This window comes from Microcaecilia unicolor, chromosome 2 (assembly GCF_901765095.1).
Source record: "Microcaecilia unicolor chromosome 2, aMicUni1.1, whole genome shotgun sequence".
Lineage (NCBI taxonomy): Eukaryota > Metazoa > Chordata > Amphibia > Gymnophiona > Siphonopidae > Microcaecilia > Microcaecilia unicolor.
The window spans coordinates 136,955,923-136,980,420 of NC_044032.1; the positions used below are offsets into that span (position 1 = coordinate 136,955,923).

General features: G+C 41.5%; 1 long non-coding RNA gene across 1 annotated transcript; it reads right to left on the reverse strand.

Annotated features, from left to right (window-relative positions):
- Positions 1–494: 494 nt before the first annotated feature.
- Positions 495–17,001, reverse strand: LOC115463125. Its single transcript, XR_003940998.1, has 3 exons — positions 16,989–17,001; positions 7,759–7,761; positions 495–577 (listed from the first exon to the last, which is right to left on the reverse strand). It is a non-coding gene; the product is annotated as an uncharacterized LOC115463125 (long non-coding RNA).
- Positions 17,002–24,498: the final 7,497 nt, after the last annotated feature.

The window sequence follows — 24,498 nt, forward strand, 5'->3', positions numbered from 1 at the left end:
CATCACTTTGCACTTGCTCACATTAAACGTCATATGCCATTTAGATGCCCAGCCTCCCAGTCTCATAAGGTTCTCTTGTAATTTTTCACAATCCTCCTGCAATTTAATGACTTTGAATAACTTTGTGTAATCAGCACATTTAATTACCTCATTGGTTACTCCCATCTCTAGGTCATGTATAAATATATTAAAAAGCAGCAGTCTCAGCACAGACCCCTGGGGAACCCCACTAACTACCCTTCTCTAATGAGAATACTGACCATTTAACCCTACTCTCTGTTTTCTATCTTTTAACCAGTTTTTTAATCCACAATAGAACACTACCTCCTATCCCATGACTCTCCAATTTCCTCTAGAGTCTTTCAAGCATAACAGTCTGTGCAGTTTCCCATTCTTCTCAGCACATTTCAAACATATCTCTATCTGTATTTCAGGAGGCAGGTGAAAGCTTCACTCTTCAACCAGGCATTTAGCAGAAGAAGTAAATGACACCAGCTGCACATATTATAGCAGGACATGTTTATCTGCTCCTACCCTAGCCAAGATAATGTTCAAGCATCTTTCTGACTTCATTTAACTAGTTCCTTATTTTCTTACTCTATCTTATCTTTCTACATGTTCCATCTTTGCTTACACGCTATGCTGTCTATTAAAATGTTTTATTGTGTATAGTGTTGGCATTATAATGTAGCATACTATACCATACTTTGTATTGTTGTTTAATATTTTTACTGTTGTAATTGTCTATTGCTTATGTTTGACTTATTATTGCTTTACACCACCTAGAGTGAATTCCTTCAAAAAGGTGATAAATAATAATAATAAAGAAATTCTAGCACTGGCATTCAGAATTTAGCCATGTGAGCTGATCAGCCAGGTCTCCCCTCCTTCCAAGGGCTTAGGCCTTCCTCAGCTTCCCGGTTCAGCATCCTGTTTGGGGTCCTCCGTGCCCTGGGTTAGGAAACCCAGTTACTCCTGCTGGCTACCATCACCCATAGCTCCTTAGTCCAGCTTTTACTTTATGTTCCTCTTTGCCCTGGATTGGACAGCCCGTTTACTCCTGCTGGCCAGTTGCAGTGAGGGAGCTCTTTCCTCCTGTTCCTTCTCTCTCCCTGGGTTCTCCTCACTCTGCCCCTTTAGCTCCCTCCTTTCTACTGCAGGAGTTCTCAAACCCCTCCCCTTAGAGCTCCTCCTTCCCTTGATTGGCAGATAGGAGTTTAGGAAAACTTGAAGCTCCATCCTCAAGGTGGCTTCCCCGTTTCCAAGGGAACCCAAACCTCTGTCAATCCGTGGGATTCTACTCTAGGTTTTCTTTCCCTCCTGAGCTCTAAATCCCTCTTAAGTCTCCCACATACAACCCAAATGGAAGAAGTGGAACAGATGCACTGACCACTCCTCTTAACCACCACAAAAGCCAGTAACTTTTATTGTGACTTCATCCTGTGTGTGTCTTCTTTTTTTTTTTTTTAACTTGCCTTGGATCTATTCTTAATTTTTTTTTCATATTCACATTGAACTCATCCTGTATGAGTTTTCATAAGACCCATCAGAATCGCAATTTATCACAGAAGTGTCAAAGTTTAAGATGTTTTCCACCAGATTTTATGCCACACAGCAGGAATGATACATTACTTTAAAACAGGAGGTTGATAATGTATGAACATCTCCTTTATGAGGTGTGTTTGGGTTCTTTCCTTTTCCCTCTTTTTTTTCCAGTCTTTAGGGACCATTAATAAGGGAATGGAATTAAAACATTGTATTTATGCAGGCAATATTTAGATTGTTTTCTTTCAGAGAATGCACCAAAATCCATGCTTTATTCCCTAACACTCACTCTCTGTGTAATTAATGTATGCATGACCTCGAGAGGTTTGAACATTAATCCTAATAAAACAGGGTTTGAAGAAGTTGCAACGTATATCCCCAAATGTAATCTTCCTCCACTGTTTGATAATGTGGCCTTGGTTCTAGTGCACACCAGTATTTTGTGCCAATATTTTAGAAGTCATAGATTCCACTTTCATATCACATGATCAAAAAGCCTTTTTATTTCTCCAGATAGAAAGGTAAATTCATCCTTGTCTTCTTTTGTTCTTAGGACAATTATCCTGCATATAGTATTGTCATAATTAGATTAATGCAATGCAGTATAAGTTGCTACTTCAAAGAGTTTCATATTTGTCAGCAGCTTGTTCAGAATGCTGCCACCAAAATAATAACTGGACATAAGATTCTGAATCAAACTACTCTCTTTTTGAAAGTTGTATCTGACTGCATTTTTCTGTTTCTATGAACAAGTACATACAATCTCTAAGGGAGTGATAGGGAGAGTAGGATGGGCAGACTGGATAGGGCATTTGGTCTTTATCTACCTACATTTTTCCAGGTTTACATTGGCTGCCTCTATCCCTGTAAGTCCAAAGTAACATTCTTATTACCTTCCTTAGCTAGGGGCCCTTTTACAAAGGCTTGTAAGGACCTATGCGCATGCAGCATGCATCAAATCAGCATTAACACACGGTAGAAAATAATTTTCTATTTTCTACCGTGGGGGTGTTCCCGGCAGTAATCGGCAATTGGCGCATGCTGGACGGTTACTGTGTGGGTAACACATGAGCCCTTACTGCTAAGTCAATGGATGGCATTAAGGGCTCAGGCTTTAAATAGATGTGTTTTTTTTTTTTGTTACATTTGTACCCCGCGCTTCCCACTCATGGCAGGCTCAATGCGGCTTACATGGGGCAATGGAGGGTTAAGTGACTTGCCCAGAGTCACAAGGAGGTGCCTGTGCCTGAAGTGGGAATCGAACTCAGTTCCTCAGTTCCCCAGGACCAAAGTCCACCACCCTAACTACTAGGCCACTCCTCCACTCACTGGTTTTCAGTTTGCCACATCTCCATTTCCTGCCCCCCCCCCCCCCCCAAAAAAAAACACTTTATCAGATATGCTGGAGAAATGGACCAGTTCACGTCCCATACACTTGCCCACACTACTGCACACCACTTTTTGGCACACCTTTGTAAAAGGACCCCTTAGAGAAGTTTGATTATCACTTAACACTCCCATATGGATGTCTCTAGTGTTAGCGAATGCTAATTTTTAGTGTGCACTAAAAATGCTAGTGCACCTATAGCATGGCTTAGTAGGGCCCCAAGAGTCTACTGTAAATACTGATCCTGTGTGTTCTTGTTGGTATATCATTATCTGTGATCTATGCCTTTGCCTCTATGGCTTCTTCTTCACCAAGAATTAAGCTTTAATGCTATGTTTTGATCCATGGGCAGTATTCTGCACCTGGATTGTGACATGGATTGCCACCAGATTTAAGCGATAAACAGAGCTACACTCTCTTTTGAAAACAAAATTAAGACCTGGCTATTTATTAAGTGAGGATAATTATTATTCATTGGATTGAGGACATGGGATCAATGGGGATGGTATTTCTATGGTTCTGCCTGTGATTACATTTTGTTGTACTATATATGTATTTATATTATTCTGTTTTATATTTATTTTAATTCTGAGAGTTGGCTGTAATTTAGAACTTGGCTGCGCACCATTTTGAATAGAGGACAACTCTTTGAAACAGCAGAATAAAAAAGCTAAAGTAGGAAGGAAGGAATTTGGGATTTAGCTCATACCTTTCTCAGTGGTAGCTCAAGGCAAGTTTCATTCAGTTATAGTAGGTATTTTCCTGTCCCTGTAGGGCTTACAATCTAGTAGGCCCTTTTACCCCTGGATTCTATATAGATCACTCAGATTTGGAACGGAACCCAGATGAGTGCATAAACTAGTCAATTGGGTGCTAACAACCAATGATTGACATTAATTGGAGATAATTGATACTTATTTGGATGTACACATGCAAAACGCCTAATGTGCTACCCAAAAGGGTGCTGCCATGGGAGAGGCATGGGCAGGTAAGGAGCTTTCCAAACATTTAGATAAAATGTTATAGGATACTGAAGTTATATGCACAAAGTGCATGCAAGTATTTACACCACATTTCAGCTGACATAAGTCTTTATGTCCAGGTCTGCATCTGAGTTCTCCCTCCTCAGACGCGGGCCTGACCGAGGTTTTGTGTCCGTTACTGGCTTTAAGAAATGCGATTTTTTTTTTCTCCTTTCTGACGAAGCTACGCAAAACTCGCCAGAGTTAAAGGGAACCTTCACCGAGTTGGAGAGAATGGATAGATTGAATGGGCATGGTTAGAATGAATGGACTATGAGCGGTTTTTATGAAGCACAAGCACGAGCACACCATACCCCAAAGGGAAGTGATTATCATATGTATTAGGTTTTGAATTTGTTATATTATTTATAACATCTGAAAAAGAGGGTTTCTATCTACATATGTTTGTAGCACTAGTTATATTGTACCTCCTTGTGTTCTTTATTTGAGATTTATCAACAGCTAAATACTGTGGTACTGTGCACATATGACATCTTATGTATTTTGTAGCAACATGTAGCTGTATTAGTGAGGGTGCAAGCATATGAATTTCTAACTACGGTACACAGATATTTAAGCATTTGAAGGCAATAGTTGCACAAGTGTATAAGCTTTGGTTGGTTTATGTGTATGTAAACACATATTATGTTATGTAAGATAGCGAGTGTAGGCATTTATTGTTTGATTTATTGTTCTAAGTTATTAAAGGGAGTATTTGTTTGACTTAGGAAGTTTATTTAGATCTTCCAGTTATATATTATATTTAGTTAAAATGTAATGCCAACAAGTGCAGAGTGATACACTTGGGGTACAAAGGAGATGTATGAGATAGGAAGCGAGAGATTGAACACAGCTCAGGAGAGGGACCTTGGAGTGATGGTGTCTAAGTATCTCAAGTTGATGAAGCAATGTGACAAGGCAGTGGCCATGAACAGAAGGATACTAGGCTGCAGAGAGGGGTATAATCAGTAGAAGAAAGGAGGTGTTGATGTCCCTATACACATCATTGGTGAGGCCCCACTAGGAATATTATGTCCAATTTTGGAGACCAGATCTCGCTAATGACTACTACTACTACTACTACTTATAATTCTATAGCGCTACTAGCCATACACAGTGTTTAACACTTGAACATGAAGAGACAACCCCTGCTCGACAAAGCTTACAATCTAATTAGGACAGACAAAGAGGACAAATAAGAGATAAGGGAATTACTAAGGTAGGGGTGATAAAATAAAGGTAGTGAACAAGTGAGTAAGGGTTAGGATTTAAAAGCAGCATCAAAAAGGTGGGCTTTTAGCCTAGATTTGAAGACGGCTAGAGATGGAGCTTGTCGTACTTGCTCAGGAAGTCTATTCCAGGCATATGGTGCAGCATGATAAAAGGAGCGGAGTCTGGAGTTAGCGGTGGAGGAGAAGGGTGCAGATAAGAGAGATTTACCCAGTGAACAGAGTTCCCGGGAAGGAGTGTAGGGAGAGATGAGAGTGGAGAGGTACTGAGAAGCTGCAGAGTGAATGACATAAAAAGACTTAAAGTGATTCAGAGAAAAGTGACAAAAATGGTAGGGGGTTTACAACACAAGATGTATGAGGAGAAACTTGATGACCTGAAGATGTATACCTTGGAGGAAAGGAGAGATGGGATGATATGAAACAGACATTCAAATATTTGAAAGGAATTAATATACAAGCAAACCTTTTCCAGAGACAGGAAGGTGGCAGAACTAGGGGACATGAACTGAGGTTGCAAAGAGGCAGACTCAGGAATAGTGTCAGAAGGAACTTTTACACAGAGCGGGTGGTAGATATCTGGAATGCCCTCCCGCGGGAGATGATAGAGATGAAAACAGTAGCAGAATTTAAGATTGTATGGGATAAACACAAAGGAATCCTGTATGGAAAGGATGGAACTAAACAAACCTAGCAGTGATTTGATGGCAACTCCAGCAATTGGGAAGCAAAGACAGTGGCAGGCAGACTTCTATGGTCTGTGCCCTGAAAATGGCAGAGGAAAGCGGCTAAGAAGGCTAAGGTAGACAGCACTGGGGGGAGGAGGTAAGAACATTATCCTGTTCTGGAAATAAGGTGATGGTTGGTAAGTGATTACAAGCTTAGATACTTATGATGGAACACTTAAGTGCAGAGTTCTAAGTAAGACATAAGATTTTAAATAAAAAAAAAAAAAGAGTTGAGTAGTCAACTGGGGAGACACATGTTCCGAACCCCATGCAGTGGCTAGAAGCCAAACTGCAAAGTCAGCCCTACCATTAGCAACTTATTTTTGCAAAAGACACCGCTTTACAGAATACATTATGGAATAGCGCCTCGCTGCACAGCATGGGGCACCTAAAAGCAGGTGCAGTTTTAGATTCACCCCCTAAATATTCACTGCCATGCTCTAGACCAGGGGTCCTCAAATCCAGTCCTTGAGGTCCACAACCCAGGCTGTTTTCAGGTTTTCAACAATATGAAATCTATTTGTATTCACTGCTTCCATTGCATGCAAATAGATCTCATACATATTCATTGCGGAAATCCTGAAAACCAGGCTGGGTTGTGGACTTTGAGAACTGAATTCCAGGACCCCTGTTATAGACTATTCCTCAAACTTCACTTGATTCCTTTCCATGATCTGCAAAACAGCATAATTTTCCTGATAACTGTTCTGCAATATAACTCATATAGATGTTCCAAAGCCTGATTCCTGCTGCAACAACTGGTAATACATCTTTCCTCAGAGTGAATAGCATTTATCACCACCTTTTGTTGCCTCCTTCTTAATTTCAAACTCAGTCAGTCACTTTAGAGACCATGCCAAGGGAGCTCAGTTTAATTATAAAAATCATTTTTACTAAGCTGCTTAATCACATACGCACGCCCAACGCATGTCAGTTCTGAGTTACAGCCTGGCTACCATGTGGCTCAGGCGGTAATTTCATTTTTGATGTGCCTAGTAAATATTTTTATTTTCTAGCGGGTGGGCGGTAATTGGCATTTCAATGTACATTGACCATTACCGCCTGGTTAACACATGAGACCTCACCGCTAAGTCAATGGCTGGCGGTAAGGTCTCAGAGCCAAAATGGACATGCACCAATTTTCATTTCGCTGCATGTCCATTTTTGCCCCCCCCCCCCCCCCAAAAAAAAGGCATTTTTTAGAGGTGTGCTGAAAAATGATTCAGCATGCAGCCAAAACAAGCGCCTACATTACAGCAGGCCATTTTTCAGCACAACTTAGTAAAAGGACTCCCTAGCCTTTGGTTCTCTTACTTTCACTTTTGTGAAGAGGAACCATATCTTCCTCTCTACAATGATCCGTGACCATGCCCAACTCCATAGCAGCATTGAAAAGGTTAGACATCAGGGCTGCAGAACATCCCTAGGTTTTGTTGAGGAATCTGTGAAGAACCAACACAGAGTGAATTGCAGGTTGGCAGAAGATATGTGTAATGGAACAGTATATGGAAATTAGTTATGCAAAAACATGATTCTGTTCTAGCCACCAGTAGCTGCTTCTAACCAGTCTATGTCAAATAAGAGTAGACATTAACAAACTGTCAACAACTTTGTAACAATTAAATCACAGTGTACATATAAGTTATGTCACTGTTCTCCTTTCTGTGCAAAATCCAGCAGAAGGGGGTGAGCATTACTCAGGCACGTGAAGATAACTGGAAATTGCTGATGTACTACATTCTACAATAGCTAATATTACTTGATAACAACATCCCATACAAAATAGCTGCATTCCATATATGTCTAAAGTTTCCTGTAAGATAGATACGAAAAAATATATTACTTACAACCTAAATGTTGTCTGAGTAGCAAACTGACTGAGAATTTGCAGTCTCAGCGCTAACTCCTCTGTAATCCTTTTTGTAGCACCTTACTAAAAGTGAGATTTCTCTGACAAATCCTTCAACACCCTCAGATGTGGAGGGGCATAATTAAATGGGGACAACCATCTCTAAGGGCGCCCATCTCTAAGGACGTCCTAGCGAAGGGGTGGGAAAACCCGTATTATCGAAACAAGATGAGCGTCCATCTTTCGTTTCAATAATACGGTTGGAGACACCCAAATCTCAACATTTAGGTCGACCTTAGAGATGCTTGCCCTTAGAGATGACTGTCCCTAGTTTTCAGCGATAATGGAAACCGAGGACGCCCATCTCAGAAATGACCAAATCCAAGCCAGGTCGTGGGAGGAGCCAGCATTCGTAGTGCACTGGTCCCCTAGATTCTATATAGCACGCCTAAAGATCTGCGCCAAAATCCAAGCATATTTATAACAACACACATAACTTAATTGGTTTAACAAGCTAATCAGCATTGATAACAGCTCTTAACAAGTAATAATGGTACTAATTAACAATAATTAGAATTTATGCGCACAACTCATTAAGCGCATTCTGTAATGCAGTGAACCTAACTTCTGATGCACGCAGTCAAAAAGGAGTGTGGTTATAGGTGAGGAAATGGGCATTTCATGAAATTTACATGTATAGTTATAGAAAATGACCCAATATGCCTAAATCTATGTGCCGGGATTACAGCCACATTTTCATTGGTATAAATGGAGGCAAGTAGCTTTAGGTGCTGAGATATTATCTAAGTGTATTCTATATACCGTGCCTAAATCTAGGTGCCACTTATAGAATATGCTTAGTTGGCTTCAATTTCCCTGCCACAATATATAGAGTCTCCCCTTTAATGCTCATTTTGTTCAATGCCTTATACAGAACCTGGTCCCTAGTGTATACATGGAATAAAGATTACTCCTGTACATAAACAAGATTTATTGGTTGGGACCAGAGCTGGGATTGGAATTCTCTGGGAGGCAGGTAAGCAGCTCCATTGTTTCTCCACATTGTGCACTCTTTAAATAGGCAAATCCAAGGTTGTCTGAACCAACTGTTTACTTAATGGAAGTCTTTGACCAAACAAATGCAATGTGGCACTGATGGCAACAGGCAAAGGCAACACTAACCACAACTTTTTTTATTTACAAGGTCTCTGATGTATAATATCCCATTACTCTGAAGCACAGTGAAAGTCCAAACTCCCTTAGCACCTTAATCCTACTACTGAGGGTAACAGGGAATCAAAGTTCCATTCAGAAATCACTTACAGTTCTGATATTAGCTTCAATGAGACTTAGGGGCTTTGAGGAACAGAAACAGTTCTTTTAAAGCCGATTCTGCTGCAATGTTATTGGCCCCTCGGGAATTCTGTAGACTTAGAAGGTAAAGCCTCTCCTTCAGCCCAGTGGATGTTCATGGACCATAACAACATAAGAACAGCCATACTGGGTCAAACCAATCCACTATCCTGTTTCTAATAGTGGCTAATCCAGGTTACAAGTATCTGACAGAAACCCAAATAGTAGGAACATTACCTATTACCAATTCCAGGGCAAGCAGTGGCTTCTCCATATCTATCTCAGTAGCAAACTATGGACTTTTCCTCCTGGAACATGTCCAAACCATTTTTAAACCCACATATGCTAACTGCTGTAACCACATTCTTTAGCAATGAGTTCCAGTGCTTAGCTATTCATTGTGTGAAAAAAATTCCCTCCTATTTGTTTTAAAAGTATTTCCATGGAACTTCATTGAGTGTCCCCCTAGTCTTGTACTTTTCAAAAGAGATTAAAAAAAAAATCCATTCACTTTTACCCATTCTACATTACTCAGGATTTTGTAGACATCAATGATATTTCCCCTCAGCTGTCAGTTTTCCAAGCTAAAGAGCCCTCTTTAGCCTTTCCTCATATGAGAGGAGCTCCATCCCCTTTCCCATTTTGGTCACTGTTCTTCGAACCTTTTCTAATTCCACTATATCTTCTTTGAGATACAGCGACCAGAATTGAACATAATTCTCAACGTGAAGTCATACCATAGAGCGATACGGAGACATTATAGTATTCTTGGTCTTATTTACCATCCCTTTCCTAAATAATTCCTAGCATCCTATTTGCTATTTTTGGCTGCTGCCTCACACTGGACAGAAGATTTAAACATATTGTCTACAATGACACATAGATCTTTTTTGGGGTGCTGCCTCCCAAGATGGACCCTAGCATCAGGTAACTATGATTTGGATTATTCTTCCCAATGTGCATCACTTTGCATTTGTCCATATTAAATTTCATCTGCCATTTGGATGCCCAGTCTTTCAGTTTCCTAAGGACTTCCTTTAATTTTCACAGTCTGCATGTGTTTAACTCTGAAATGACAAGTGAGGTGATTAAATTTGCAGATGACAAAAAATTATTCAGTTTCCAGCTAATTTATAAAGTACTAGTAAAAAAGGCCCGTTTCTGACACAAATGAAACGGGCGCTAGCAAGGTTTTCCTCGGAGTGTGTATGTTTGGGAGAGTGTATGTGAGAGTGTCTGTTTGAGAGTCAGAGTGAAAGTGTGATTGTGTGAGAGAGAGCGTGAGTCTGGGTGTGAGTGTGTTTGTGAGAGAGTGTGTGTGTGAGAATGAGAGTGTGTGCAAGTGTGTATGTGAGACACAGTGTGAGTGAGAGTGTGTGTGTGTGGGCGAGAGAGAGAGAGTGTGTGTGTGAGACACAGATTCTCTGTTTGAGTGAGTGTATGAGACCAAGCGAGTGTGTGAGTGACTGTGTGGCACATAGAGAGTGAATGTGATACAGTGTGAGACAGAGTGTGTGAGAGTGAGAGTCAGAAAGACATTGTATATGAGAGAGAGAGTGTGAGCCGTGCCCTCCCAATCCATGGCCATCTGTCCCCTGCCCCCTCCATTCATCCTTTTCCAGCAATTCCCCTCTGTCCCTGAGCCCTGCCCTCCCAATCCATGGCCATCCATGTTTGTCTGTCACCTGCCCCCTCCATTCATCCCTATCCTGCATTTCCCCTCTCTGCCTGAGGCCTGCTCTGCAATCCATATCCATCCATGCCCATCTGTCCCCTCCATTCATCCCTATCCAGCAATTCCCCTCTCCCTGAGTCCTGCCCTTCCAATCCATGCCCATCCATGCTCATCTGTCACCTGGCCCCTCCATTTTTCCCTATCCAGCATTTCCCCTCTCTGCCTGAGGCCTGCTCTGCAATCCATATCCATCCATGCCCATCTGTCCCCTCCATTCATCCCTATCCAGCAATTCCCCTCTCCCTGAGTCCTGCCCTTCCAATCCATGCCCATCCATGCTCCTCTGTCACCTGGCCCCTCCATTTTTCCCTATCCAGCATTTCCCCTCTCTGCCTGAGGCCTGCTCTGCAATCCATATCCATCCATGCCCATCTGTCCCCTCCATTCATCCCTATCCAGCAATTCCCCTCTCCCTGAGTCCTGCCCTTCCAATCCATGCCCATCCATGCTCATCTGTCACCTGGCCCCTCCATTTTTCCCTATCCAGCATTTCCCCTCTCTGCCTGAGGCCTGCTCTGCAATCCATATCCATCCATGCCCATCTGTCCCCTCCATTCATCCCTATCCAGCAATTCCCCTCTCCCTGAGTCCTGCCCTTCCAATCCATGCCCATCCATGCTCCTCTGTCACCTGGTCCCTCCATTTTTCCCTATCCAGCATTTCCCCTCTCTGCCTGAGGCCTGCTCTGCAATCCATATCCATCCATGCCCATCTGTCCCCTCCATTCATCCCTATCCAGCAATTCCCCTCTCCTTGAGTCCTGCCCTTGCAATCCATGCCCATCCATGCTCATCTGTCACCTGGCCCCTCCATTTTTCCCTATCCAGCAATTTCCCTCTCTCCCTGAGTCCTGCCCTCCCAATCCATGCCCATCCATGCTCCTCTGTCCCCTGCCGCCTCCATTCATCCTTTTCCAGCAAGTCCCCTCTCGCCCTTCCATGTTCCCCCCCCCTCGCATCCATGCTACGCTCTCTCCCATGTCCCAGCCTGGCCCGCCGTCTTCTCCCCCCCCCCTTCGCATCCATGCCCCCCCCCTTCGCATCCTTGCCTCGCATCCATGTCCCCCCCCCCCTTCGCATCCATGCATCCTTTTTTTTTTTTTTTATTCTTTTTAACTTTACCTCCGTGGCGGTTCGTGCAGCGAAGCGTCAGGGAAGGAGGCGGCGCTCCCGACGTCTAGCTTTCCCTTCGCTGTGTTCCACCTTGTTTTGAAGGCGGAACACAACGAAGGGAAGGCTAGACGTCGGGAGCGCCGCCTCCTTCCCTGACGTTTCGCTTCCGGATTTGTTTGTTTTGTCGCGAGGGCGGGGCAGAGACGGCAGGCTGAACCCTTCAGCCTCAGCCTGGGAGTGACGTCAGATGGCTTCAAGGCTTCAGGCTTCAAGGCTTCAGGCTTCCGGCTTCAAGTTCCCGGCTTCACAGAACTCAGGCTTCCGGCTTCAAGTTTCCGGCTTCACAGAACGTTGGCTTCAGAACGTTGAGGGTGCGTTTTATTATATTAGATGTTAAACTAGCACTGGTCCCAGTACAGATCCCTGCGGCAATCTACTACTCACCTCCTCCATTGAGAAAAATGGCCATTTACCCACAGTCAATATGTTAAACAACACTGTACACGAGTGAATGGGTTGAAATCCAGGTTATCTTGCTGGAAGAATTATATATAGCCTAGTCTCTCCTTTCTCATCAGTATCTCAGAAGGTATGCATAAAGTTCCCTGTTCACTCATACAATCAATAGGGCAGTGTGAGGGAGTCTATAGGGCACTATTACTCCCCCTGCTGGACAATCCCTCACAGTGCCAGGGTTTTCTTCAGATCCATAGTTCCTTCCAAGGAGGGAGTGACATAGGAGAGATGGAGCCAGAAGAGAGGAACTAGGAAGCATTCAACTCAGGGCACAGCTAGGTCAGGGAGGCACAAGGAAGAAGTGAGTCCCCAGCATACGCCTTCACTACATATGTCTAGCTACTATGACCTAGCTGAGGTAAGCCAAACTTTCATTTGAATACTTGTGAGCCCTGTTCTGAGGCCTGACTGAAGTTAGGCCTGCAACCCAGAGAGAGAGAGAGAGAGAGAGAGAGCACTATACAGACTGGGTTTGGGGCATGACAGACATAAGTAAGAACATAAATATTGCCATAGTGGGAAAGACTGAAGGTCCATCAAGCCCAGTATCCTATTTCCAACAGTGGCCAATCCAAGTTGCAAGTACCTGGAAAGATCCCAGAACAGTACAATACATTTTATGCTGCTTATACTAGAAATAAGCAGTGAACTTTTCCCAAGTTCACCTTAATAATGGCTTATAGACTTTTCTTTTAGGAAGATATCCAAATCTTTTTTAAACCCTGCTAAGCTAAATGCTTTTACTACATTCTCTGACAACAAATTCCAGAGTTTAAGTACACATTGAGTGAAGAAATATTTTCTCCAATTTGTTTTAAATGTACTACTTTCTTTATCGCATGCCCCTCAGTACTAATATTTTTTGAAAAAATAAACAAGCAATTCATGTCTACCCATTCTACTTCACTACTGTCACCTATATGCTCCTAGGTTATTCCTTGACTTTAGTATACCAGCTTGGGTAGCACAGTATACATTCTATAGATTCTCTGGCTTATAAGGCTAAGGCTTAAACCTGAAGGGTTCTTCCCTAATGCATTTGGTCAGAGGCCTGGAAGACAATAACCAAAGATGTTTGAGCCTAAGTGAAGCAAATTTTTATTGTCAGAGGAGTTCTTTCTGAACTCAGATACTGTCCTGCTAATAAAAGTCCCTTCTTAGTTCCTCTCTTTCTGGAAGAGGCCAGAATGTGCAGTAGTCAGTATTCCTCTGCCGCCTACTACTGAGGTCAGATATGAGGTAAAAGTCCTGTTGGTTAAAGCAATGGCATGGAGAATCTAGGCAAACCCTCATACTGCAAATCACCAGCTACCCTACAATAGTCTTAGGATCATATTATTTGCACTAACATTTTAATAAGCCTTGCTCTCCAGAATAATTATAAAGTGTTATCCAAAATAATGACGAATAATCAACAGTCCTGAAAATATGTTTGCCATTGCCTCCATTAATTACGTTGCCTTACTGATAGCTCAGCGAATGCACTCACAGAGAGTGGGCGATGGAAGTAGGGAAAGAAAAATTAAATGGAAATGCACAGTGAACCTAAAAAGAACTATTCATTAATTAGTTTTTTGTTGTCACACTGCTCAAACTACTTGCACCTTATCTCTAAGCTTACTGTATCCTTGAAACATTTACAAGTTCTAAATTACATATAGTAAAAAAAAATGGAATACGAGCTCATATCCTCATGCGTAAAAGGTATGAGGTAAAAATGTTCATTTTTCGTAAGGTAAGAATGTTCATTTTTATCTGTAGTACAGTGCCTTTCAAAAAATTGCACTTGAACTATTTTCTTGTCCTTTTCATTTTGATGTAACATTTGAATAAAAATTTGTAGTACACTGATAAATAGCGAGTTACAACTTGTTAAGTTAGAATATCTGACAGATGAATGTAGGACTACACAGCAGTTTTAATAAATAGGAAATGTAAAATGTGACACATTTTGTCCATACAGTGTGAATGCTTGCATGAAATGGAAAACTAACATATTTATAGAATATTAAATCATATTTTCCAGTTGACTTGTCTTAGAACCATTAATATTGCACAAAGTATAGAATAAAGCAGAATGATTTCAGTTATCGCATCGAACACACTGTTAAGTCACCAGTCTTAGTACAAGGGTGTTAAAATAGAAACAATACTAGCATGACAACAAAGGAGGAAGGTGAAATTAGAAAAACTGGAATATTATAAAATCAGCTGGGTGAAATTTTCAGTTTATAAAATGGCTTTGCTTCAAAAGTCTATCATCATAGAAGGGTCTTTAGACATTTTTTTTTAAATCAGCCTGTGACACAAACTCTTCCCACAAACTGAATGTCCACTTATATGTACAGATAATAGAAAGAGACTGGGATAGTTCAACAACGTCCATGTTTCCACAACTAGTAGTATTTCCACGGGCTTTCTTTCCTTTCTTTGTTTATAAAAAGATGGCTTATAAATCTCTATAGAAATATACGTATCAATAATAAAAAACAAACATACATGTGCTCAAGAGTCACGAGTGCACCAATCAAGATGTGATTAGAAATGTGGCTTTTCCAATGCACCAGTCATTGTTAATGGTCTCCATGATGGATATGATTTATTTACCATTGTCTCCTGAAGCAAAAGTCAACCAAGTTGAGACACAGGGATTTAAAGTTCTGTTCCCAGTTTCTCTTTTTGCTTGTTTATAACTTGCAAGTCTATTTCAAATTTCAATTGCAATTATTAAAAACAAAATAAATGACTTTTGTTTTTAATAATTTTTGAATTGTATGGGACAATAGATTTACTTATGACTCTGTATGCCAATGGATTATTGTACTTAAGTAATCTTTAATTAGCTATATTCTCTATTTCTGGTAAAAAAAAATTAGTTAACTTTTTTTGCGTGTGCTGTAGGAAGGAACCACACCAAAATCTCTACAAGGATCAGAGAATAGAATGATAATAAACAAAACTTGTGACCAGTTGTGTTAAGTATCTATAATCCCTCTAGTCGGTGGAGGGAGTATCTTGGTAGAATACATCACTTCCTGTTGTTGCAATGAATTATAATAAAGCAAATAGCTGAGACTGTTTAGCTGGCCTGAGTGTGTCAGAATACATTATGAGCCAGATTCTGTAAATGGCATCTAAAATGTAGGCGCGTTGGAATAATGCACGTTACGCTATCCTATAAACTGCATCTACAGTAAGATACGGTTTGTAGAATAGTGCATAGGCCAGGGGAATAAGCATACATTTAGGCGTTGCCATTTACGCCACTGAAAACCTGGTGTAAATACCTATGCCTAAATATACGCAGGTACCTCCAAATTCTATAACAACATGCACAAATTTGATTGACACCCCCAATACCCCTACACTCCTCCCATGGCTGCGCCCCCCCCCCCCCTTACAGCTATGCGTGTTAGGATGTACACTTGCCACTTTTTAGTGATAATTGGTTGTTATTGGCCAATTATCATCACTAATTGCATCATTAGTCAATTGAATAGTGCATGTAAATTGGCAATGCACACAATTTAATGCATGCTACTCACCACACCCTTATATAGCATCCAGCCCTCTATGTTGTCAGAAATAAATTAGCCATGAGATGTCACACATCAGTTCTGCTTCTGCTACAACTGAGTTTGGCAGTGGATTGTCATTATCCTGGCATGCGTTGGAGTGGAAGCACAAGAGCTGTATAAGACCCTGACCTTTGAGAGTGAGGTAGACAAAACTAATGTGAACACAGTTCTGGATGCAGTGGCATATCCTTTTAAGATGTATTTGTTGTGTATGCCCTTGAAGGACAGGAGGGATAATGCAGATAAACTGATATCTCTCACTTCTCTTCCCAGCAAAGTTCTGCAATTCCCCCCCCCCCTCCCAAATGTGCCTCTACCTTCCCTCCCTGCGCACCTCCCCTCCCCCCACAAGCACCTCCAAATGACCTCTGCTCCTGTCTTCATCTTGGCAGTGGCAACAGCAGCGCTCATTTCTGTCCAATAACCAATTCCTAATCCACGGAAGGACATTGCCTCCTATTTCATTACTTTTTAATTTTCTCAGGAGTCTCTCATGAGGAACTTTATCAATAGCTTTCTGAAAATCCAGATATACTGCATGAACTTTCTCACCTGTACTCATATGTTTTTTTACACCTTCAAAAAAATGAAGAAAATTGGTGATGCAAGACTTCTCTAGGCTGAACCCATGACTCTGTCCCATTAAACCATATTTGTCTATGTGTTCTGTAATTCTATTCTTTTTAATAATTTCCACTATTTTCCCCAGGACAGAAGTCAGGCTTACTTGTCTAATTTCCTGGATCACCCCTGGAACTCTTTTTAAAAATCAGTGTTATATTGGCCACCCTCCCTACATTGCCCACCCTTCAATCTTCAGAAACTACAGATGATTTTGACAACAGGTTACAGATCACTAACAGATCAGCAATTACATGTTTGAGTTCTTTCAGTATACTGGGGTGTATGCCATCTGGTCCAGGTGATTTATCACTCTTTAACTTGTCAATTTGGCTCAGTACATATAAGAAACTGCAAGCTGTGCATGAAAAAGAATCATTTTGCCAGTGCATGCAAAAGCCAATTTAATGTACACTCCCTAGCTGATGACAATGATGACAGAGAAAGTCATTTAGCCTTAAAAGTAAAAACAAAACCCTGAGAAAGTAATACACATCCTTGCAGTGTGGAGACAAGCTTGTGAGGTTCCAGCTAGATACAGGGGCCAAGATAAATCTTTTGGCAGAACAGATGGCCAGAGAAACTCTGATAAGGATGTGCTCCTCAGTCTCCTGAAGCTAATATGTTTTCAGGTGCGAAGTAACACAATGTAAAAATTGAACATACATCAGGAATTAACAAAATAAAAAATAAAAATAGTGATATGACAACTTTAATGACATTAATTCAAGAAAATAAATGAGTCTTCAAAGCTTTCCAAAAGGCAAAGAAATTCTTCAAAAGCTGAATCACAATAGAAAGGCTATTACAAAGGTGAACAGCTGAAAACCATAAAGAACGAATAAAAATTGTTTTAAATCAAACAGATTTAACAGATGGGAAAGCCAATATTAATACACATATTTAACATAGAGGAAAGAGAACCAGTATTTTGATCCACAGGGACTAAGAGAAAAATATCATCAGCATAAGACAGCAACCACGCATCAAACCCCAGAGATATCCACGCTACGGTGCTCATGTAAAGATTGTACAAAAGAGGAGAGATAGGAGAACCCGGAGGCACACCACACGGTTACATCCAAGAGGCTGAGAAGTTATCATCCTTCAAAACAGTATATTGTCTATGTGTTAAAAGTGATTTAAACCAGCAAAATACTGAGTCCACTAATCCAAAACTAAATTATAGATTCAATAGTAGTTCATGGTTCACCTTGTCGAAGGCAGCAGAAATGTCAAATTGCAAAAGCACCATTTTGCTGCCCCGACTCAGAACCTGTTTAACTTTAGAGGTCAAAGATAACAGTAAAGTCTCAGTGCTATGGAAAGATCTAAACCCATGTTGAGAACCATGAAGTAAGTTGAATTTCTCAATGTAATTGGCTAATGGAGATCCAACAACAAATTCAACTAATTTGGTTAAAAATGGGATATTGGTGATAGGTCTGAAGGTTGAGATAAATCACCATTCACCTGTTTGACAACACGGAGCTGCAACTAACAGGGATGATTTCAACCAAAGTGATGAATCTCAGAAACAAGCAGATTTAGAAAGTAGCTTTCTATATCACAAGATGACACAGACAGCCTCTGTTGGGTGCTGAAACCTGACAATGATTACAGCTTCTCTCTCTAAACAACAATTATGTGCTTGCCCTCAGTGCTCCTGAAACAAATATGAAGTGAACAAGCACCCAGGCATGGAGGAACAGCCTAATGGTTAGTGCAGTGGCCTGGAGAACCAGAACTGGGTTTAATTCCCACTGTAGCTCCTTGTGACTCCAGTCAAGTCACTTAACCCTCTATTGCCCCAGGTACAAAATAAGTACTGCTTTGATTGTAACCAAGAAAGGTGGTATATCAAATCCCATTTCATTTTTTAAAATGTGATCAGTTTTTGGATCTCTTCACTGGATATGGTAGATTGGATGGGCAGCTGCACTTAGAAATAGATCCTGCTGCTCATCATGTCCAGATGTCTTTTGTGATGTCTACCAGTTGATATCAAAGAGAGAGTTAAAACAGAGTTACATAAGTTAAGGATAACAGGATAAGATGCAGTGGATATCAGCACTGCTGGTGGTCAGAAAACCTAAATGGAAAGATTAGAATGTGTATAGTTCTAAAATAACTAAACCAAGTTTTCTGTTAAAATCTTAAACCATACCTTGGATAAACAATATACTTTTTAATTTTTTATAATGCAATTATATAGTGTTTAAATGTGCTCAGACCATACCCATTCCAACCATTATATCCCCAAAGGGAGTATGTGGTGATGTCACAGATGGAACCATCATTGCACATTTGGTGTTCCACCTCCTTACCGTGTATGTACATACATCTAGGCTGATTCTGAACTCTTACGCATATAGCATAGATTAAACCAAAGAACCTTCTGTATATAGCATATATTCAATATATTAAAAGAACATATTCACAATGCCCTAAATTCAAAATATACTTCTGTCTCCTCACTACTGGACTAATGAGCTCAAACAAATGTAACCTTCAAATCTACATGCTATAACTACCTAGTGTGTTCAAAAAGAGGTACAGTGCACTTGATAACATTGCATATATAACCCACATACAATTCTTAAGATTCTCCCAAAACAAATCATACCCAAATAAACAGATCTGTTTTACCACTTCCCTTGGAGGATATATCGTGCTTTCATAAGTGCTGTTAAAACCAAATCAGTCCTTTCAACAAATTATTCTAGCCAGCTCCACTTCCCTTTTAACTCTGGCCGAGTTTCATGCATCTTCTTCAGAAAGGGAAAAATACCAAACTTTTAACTGTTTTCTGGCACCTAAACATCAAGTAGGTTTGTGTCTGGACTTTCCACACGCCAGATGAAAGCGTCTGAAGTGTGAATATGACATGCTAATTAAAAAAAAACAATATTGTCGTTATTTTCATAGTCTTACCAACCTTATCCTGTTTGGCAAGGTAAGCATATTATGAAAAAATGCAGTCCCAGATTCTGGGCATCCTAATTGGGCCCTTTTGTCATGCGGCTAACTTGTAAAGGGTCATATTGTGGGCAGCCTGTTTTGACAGTGGCTGTTATGTCAGGGACTATTATGTCAGGAGCTTTTTTTTTTTTTTGTTTGGAGCTTTTTTGTCAGGCCATTTTGACCAGGTACCATAGTTAATATGCGGCAGAGGTTAGAAGAACTTGTGGGCTTTGTCAGAGATAACTTGCAGGCAGCCCAGACTAAGCAAAAGACCTGGTATGATCTTAAGGCAGGAATAGACAGCTTCAGATATTATGGCTAGTCCTAATAGAGTAAGGAGATCCTTGGAGTACCCTAGTGGTCAGTGCAGTGGACTATAGAGAAGGGGACCCAGACCCATCTTGCACTCTGTTACACTTGTGGTGGAAAATTAGAGTCCTCCAAAACCAACCAAAAACCTGCTGTACCCACATATAGCATCCATAAGTGATATTGTAAAGGTATACAGTATGTTTTTGATGGGTTTTCAAAGGCTCACCATACAATATTAGGGGATAATGGTGAGATATGTACCTGAACCTTTTTTGTGAAGTCCACTGCAGCACCCCCTATGGTGCCCCGCTGCTCTGCTGGAATGTCTGTGTGCCCAGAGTACTAATAATGATGGTCTCCCATATGTCCCAATGGCTTATTTTTGTGTGTTTTTCATTTGGACTTTTTTTCCATAAGTTGTCACATTGCATGTACTCTTGGTTTTCCAAATCTCATCCAGTTACACTGAAATAAAAACACTGGTAGTAGCATTTCTTTAAGTAAGAGTCTAGCAGTTTGAGAACGATATGGTCTGAAAGAGACTGGTCGGCAGGTCGATGGTCATCTTGGCTTCAGTGTCTGCTGAGAGCCAGAATTCGATTCCAAATTTATCAGATTTGATCACCATGTACTGGATAAATGAACACCTTGTTTAGAAGGAAAAAGCTGTTCATCGATTGTCATGTTTTTTCCTGGCTTGTAGCTAGTAATACAGTTCTCAGTAAAACGGTTCCAGACTTCTAAAACTAATGCAAATTGATCTGTCTTCAAGCAACTTGATCTTATCAACTTTATGTCAAAGTGCACATATACATTTCCTGGAATCTGTTTCTTGGCATACTGTCAGCAAAAACTTTGGGTCCCCATACAGCTGACCACAGAATTTGCTTTATAGGCAATTGTGTTCCCAGGGGTGGACTAAGATTGGTCTGGGCCCCCGGGCACTGAGGGTGGTCTGAGGCCTCCGCCCAGCCACCACCCGCCATCCCCTACTGCCAAGCTGCTGCACCCCTACCGCCACCTCTGCTGCCCTGGTCCTACCTGAAGGACCCTGGTGGCTGGTGGTCTCTGTGGGGGAGCATGTTCATTCCTGACTGCTATGCTGCCGCTGTTCCCCCACCTGCCGGTGCATCGTGTTTTCAAAATAGCAGCCGAGACTTCCCTTGGTAGACTCACAGGTCTCAACAGTCTCGCAAGAGTGTCAGGCAGGGGGAATAGCAGCAGCACAATGGGCAGGAAAGAACATGTCCCCCCCACCACCACAGAGGCAACTAGATCACTAGCGGCGTGCTTTTAAAGGTAAGACCGGGGAGGGCTGTAGTGTGTGGCGGGCATCCAGGCAGAGCCTCTGGCCCCCTAGAGCCTCTGGGTCATTGGGTACTGCCCGGTTGCCCAAATTGCCAGTCTGCCTTTGGTGTTCCTTGATATAAATTCTACAGTTGTCATGTTGGAGCTGTTTCATTGCCTCAATTTCAGTACACTTTACATGCTGCCTCAGGAGGTAAGGGTAATGGGATTTGATATACCGCCTTTCTGTGGTACAAAGTGGTTTACATTTTTATTATATGCAGGTACTTTCTCTGTCTCTAATGGGCTCACAATCTATGTTTTTCTACCTAAGGTAATGGAGGAGGATTAAGTGACTTGCTCAGAGTCACAAGGAGGTGAAGTGGGAAAATTTGACAGCAATAAATGATTTTTCCTATATCACACAAATTTTTATTTATTTATTTATTGCATTTGTATCCCACATTTCTCACCTATTTGCAGGCTCAATGTGGCTTACATAGTTTTGTTAACATTGCCATTACAGGATATTAGATACAGTTGATGTTGTGCAGAGATTAAGTGAGGGAAGAGCGAAGAGGGAAGGGAGTGATTAGGGTAGATGTATAAGGTGGGCTTTCATAACCAAGTGGGTTGCTGAGGTAGATTAGTGAGGTTGTCGGTTCTCATTGTAGGCTTTGTTAAAGAAATATGTTTTCAGAGATTTGCGAAAGATACTTATTTCGTTGATTGTTTTCAGATCTGTAGGTAGTGCATTCCATAGCTGCGTGCTCATGTAAGAGAACGTAGTAGCATGCATCAACTTGTATTTTAGACCTTTACAGCTGGGGAAGTGCAGGTTGAGAAATTTGCGGGATGATCTTGTGGCGTTTCTGGGAGGTAGGTCCACGAGGTTTAGCATGTAGATTGGGGCGTCTGCGTGAATGATTTTGTGTACAATTGTGCAGACGAACGCAATGCGTTCCTTAAGTGGGAGCCAGTGAAGTTTCTCTCTTAATGGTTTTGCACTTTCATATTTGGTTTTTCCAAATATGAGTCTGTGAAGTCTGAGAAGTATTAAAAACAAACAGTCCTACACAAAGAATCCGCTACTTCACCCTGAAGAAAAACACAGTAAGATGGCTAAAACATCAAAAGTCAATCTGACGCCTTCAGTTTTTCTAGGTGTGACTTTATATTTTGGAAAGTACAGTAATTAGTCCCTTGAAAATTACATGTCAGGTAAAACATCAGTGAGCATGAAAGGCATAGAAGTATGAAATAATTCACTCATAAATAATTTCTTTAAAGGTCAAAATGACCCTGTGTAAGTTCTCGAGTCGGCCGCCATTTTGTCAAAAGTTTACTGCAGGGACAGCTCCCTAAGAATATAAGCAGACAAAGAGGGGCATAATCGAACGGGGTGCCCAAGTTTTCCTGAGGACATCATCGTAGGACGTCCCTGCGAAGGGGCGAAGAAACTCGTATTATTGAAACAAGATGGGCGGCCATCTTTCATTTCAATAATACGGTCGGGAACGCCCAAATCTCAACATTTAGGTCAACCTTAGAGATGGTCAACATAAATGTTGAGATGGTCGACCTTAGAGATGGTCATCCCCGGTTTTTGGCAATAATGGAAACCGAGGACGTCCATCTCAAAAACGACCAAATCCAACTCATTTGGTCATGGGGGGAGCCAGCATTCATAGTGCCCTGGTCCCCCTGATGTCAGGGCACCAACAAGGCACCCTAGGGGGCACTGCAGTGGAATAACTGATGCACTAACTGAACAGAAAAAGCCCTTCCCTTACTGATCCCTTAGCGATTCGGAAAGGAACGGGCATGCATGAAGGAAATTGCATGCAAATGAGCTGCTCACTGTTAGTTCATTTGCAAACGAGGGGAAGCCAGTGCAGAGCAGCCAAGCATTATGCGTGGCTGTTCTGCACATGTCAAAGACGGCTTCATACATGCAGACAAGCTGCGTGTTTAATAGCCGTCTACAACTTTAAATAAATTGCCATCTATAACCTTAGAAAAATACAAGTCCAGGTGAAAACGTCCTTCGCTATGCCTCTGTCCCTGCGACGGCAGTTGAGGACATCCAAAATGTGGATGTTTCTGTGAGAAGGTCATCTATGCCTTTGCTATGCCTTCAACACCCCCTTTATTTATTTGGATTTTGGATCACAAGTAGCAGCAGTGGGATTTGAACTGGCCACCTTTGGATTGCAAGACCAGAGCTCTAACCACTAGGCCACTCCACTCCCTTCAAATTTGGCCATTCCGGTGTGTGTGGGGGGGGGGGGGGGAGTTCAGGACGTCAAAAATGTTTGAAAGACGGATGTCCACGCCTTTGCTATGCCTCCGCTGACAAACACATACCTTCCGCCCCCCACCCAGGGACTTGCATACTGCTGCGACGGACCTGAGTATATTTGAGGCTGGCAAAAAAAACTTTTTAAAGTTGTTTTTTTCGAGGTGTGAGGTGGTTAGCGACTACTGGGGGAGTCAGGGGAGGTCATCTGGTCAGTTTGGGCACCTTTTTGAGGCTTGGTCATAAGAAAAAATGGACCAAGTAAAGTCGCCCAAGTGCTCGTCAGAGACACCCTTCTTTTTTCCATTATCGTTCGAGGATGCCCATCTGTTAGGCACGCCCCAGTCCCGCCTTCACTACACCTCTGACACGCCCCTGGGAACTTTGGCCGTCCCTGCGATGGGAAGCAATTTGGGACGCCCAAAATCGGCTTTCGATTATGCCGATTTGGTTGACCCTGAGAGAAGGGCGCCCATCTCCCAATTTGTGTCGAAAGATGGGTGCCCTTCTCTTTCGAAAACAGGCCTGATAGGGTGAAAGGTTCTGTTTCTTTTTTCAGTCCATAGATATATGCCAGGGCCAGTGGACTGACACTGTAATCACTTTGGTTGCATGGCTAAAATGTCTTAGTAGTGCAATTAAATGGTGATTTTAACAATATATGAGAAAAACAACAATAAAAAATATATAGCAGCTACTGCTACCATTAAATATACTGTCTTGCTAATTACTGGGAATTCAATTCCATTTTCAACTATTCTTAATCAAAGCTTAGATGTGCTTTCAAGAAACAAAAAAATCCTGCAGTAAACTTTTGACATCTATTACTATGGAAACACTTTCTACTATGAATTCTTAAGTTGTAATCTTACATTATATGCCTCCTCCTTCAGATTTATTAAGAAGCTTTATCATGCAGAGAACAAGTTTAGCATCATTTAGAGAAGCATAAACATAGCAT